Consider the following 2,260-nt stretch of genomic DNA (forward strand, 5'->3'; position numbering starts at 1 on the left):
CTCCATATAAATTATGTATCTTGGCTAGATTAATAGAAGGTCTCACTCTTACTTAGCAAAAAAAAAAGAAACTTATATTTAATATTAAAAACAAAAAGTTAAGAAATACAAGAAGATGTGTTAGTTTTATGAATAATCATGTGAGTAACATAAACATCAAAATAATGTTATTGTGATCACGCTCATTATTGTTATTGAGAGGTCTATTATTATTATTGCAGTCTTTACACAATACAATATAAATCTACCAATTTTTTTTTTTTAAACCAATAATATAATTATCAAAAATTTTATTTAAAAAATTGTTTTTTTATAAATGAAATAAAAAACAGAAATCATTTTGACATGTGAATAAGTAAATATAAACAATTTTTAATTACTATATAATTATTTTCATGTAATTATTCTGTTATCAAATACTTTTTCCATAAAAAGCAAGTACTAAACAGGCCCTACCTACCTATCATAGGAATTGAACATAAAAGTTGTATTCCACCCTGCAGACGCATTTAGAAAAAGGAATTAATAGTATAAATTATGAATTCATTTGGAAAAGAGCAAATAATAATATGAATTATGAATTTTTACTCCTACTAAAGGATTCACGGTTTAGGAATATGCACATTATGATATGCATGCACACATTAGATACATAGATTAAATTCATTTTTCATGTGGTAGGATTGAGAATTCTAAACTACATGTTTACTTATTTGGTTCAATTGGACTTCTAAACTAGAACTGGACTTGTAGTTGAGAATTCTAAACTACAGAGGTCGAACTGAGCCATCCGGATCAGGAGTGCCAGCACAGCTATTAACCCTAAACGAATCCATATGGACGTCAGGGACGTCAGGGATAGGAGCTTCACCTTCCAGTATTTGACGCACCTGCTGTATACTCAGCCTCCTGTCCTCCTCGGAAAACGTATAATGGTTAGGCAACGTCCCAGCAGAACGACCATTAATCTTAAACGAATCCATATGGACGTCAGAGAGAGGAGCTTCACCTTCCAGTATTTGACACACCTATCGTATCCCCGGCCTTAACGTCAGTTCCGTATTGGAACACAATAATCCCACTTTCAACACCTTATCCATTTCGAGCTCCTCGAATTCATTTCCCAGCTTCAGATCTGCCGCTTGGATAAGACTCGCATGGCCGTACATCTCCCACACCCAGTCAACCAAAAATAGCCGTTCAACGCCCAAGGTTAGGTCCACGGCTTTCCTCCCGCACGCCACTTCCAACAAAAGAACACCAAAGCTGAACATATCCGAGCTCGGAGTGGCCTTTGCCGTCTTTATGAGCTCCGATGCTATGTACCCCACCGTTCCCACCAACTGAGTTGTTCCAGGGTTCTCGCTGTGTTCATACAGCCGGGCGAGCCCGAAGTCCCCCAGCCTCCCGTTGAGCTCCGAATCCAACAGCACATTACTCGACTTGATGTCTCTGTGGATGACCTTCTTTTGCCAACCTTCGTGAAGATATGTCAGGCCCGCCACAACGCCCTTCAAGATAGTGTATCGCTGAGGCCATGGCAAGATGGTCCTCGGGTTGCCGAATAGGAGTTTATCAAGGCTGCGGTTTGGCATGTAGTCGTAAACATGAATAGCTGCTTCTTCTTCCTGCACCACCCGAACCACCCGAGGAGAGGAACCAGGTTCCTATGCTGCAGGTGCCCCATCATCGAGATCTCTGCGACGAAACCCTTCATTCCCTCGTTTAACTCCTTCGTTATACATTTCACCGCCACTTCCAGGCCGCTTCCGGGAGAATGCCCCTGTAAACTCTGCCGAAACCCCCCGCACCCAAAATGTTTTCATCCCAGAATCCGTTTGTGGCGGTGTCAAGCTCCTTGTAACTGAATCTATGTGGCCAGAACTCATGCTCCCATTCTTCTATTATTTCTATGTTCTTGTATTTTATGAAAAACACGGCCGCAACTATCAGCAAGAATAGAACCAGAGCGGCCAATATAACGCCAGCTATCCATCCCCAACTGGGAGGCTTGGAATGCATTTTAGCAAACGAAGGGAGACACAAGATATCTAGGGGGTGTGCCATGCCTTCTGTGTTAAAGCTCCACGTGAGAATGTAATGGTCCTCAGCCAAAGTCCCCGTAGCCGCTGAAAAGCCAACAAACATCTTCTCTTGCAGAACGCTCTGCAGATCGATTTTCTGAGATATAAGTGGCGTCTGCGGTCTGGGCAAGCCGGCCAACGTTATGGTAACGTTGGCCGGCTTTGCAAATGGTTGT

General features: G+C 41.8%; 1 pseudogene; it reads right to left on the minus strand.

Moving 5' to 3' along the window:
* Nucleotides 1–1,028: 1,028 nt before the first annotated feature.
* Nucleotides 1,029–1,595, minus strand: LOC149161256 (L-type lectin-domain containing receptor kinase S.4 pseudogene; annotated as a pseudogene).
* Nucleotides 1,596–2,260: the final 665 nt, after the last annotated feature.

Source organism: Pinus tabuliformis, chromosome 5_2 (assembly GCF_031772625.1).
Source record: "Pinus tabuliformis cultivar Carrire ecotype Pingquan chromosome 5_2, CPIR1, whole genome shotgun sequence".
Classification (NCBI taxonomy): Eukaryota; Viridiplantae; Streptophyta; class Pinopsida; order Pinales; family Pinaceae; genus Pinus; species Pinus tabuliformis.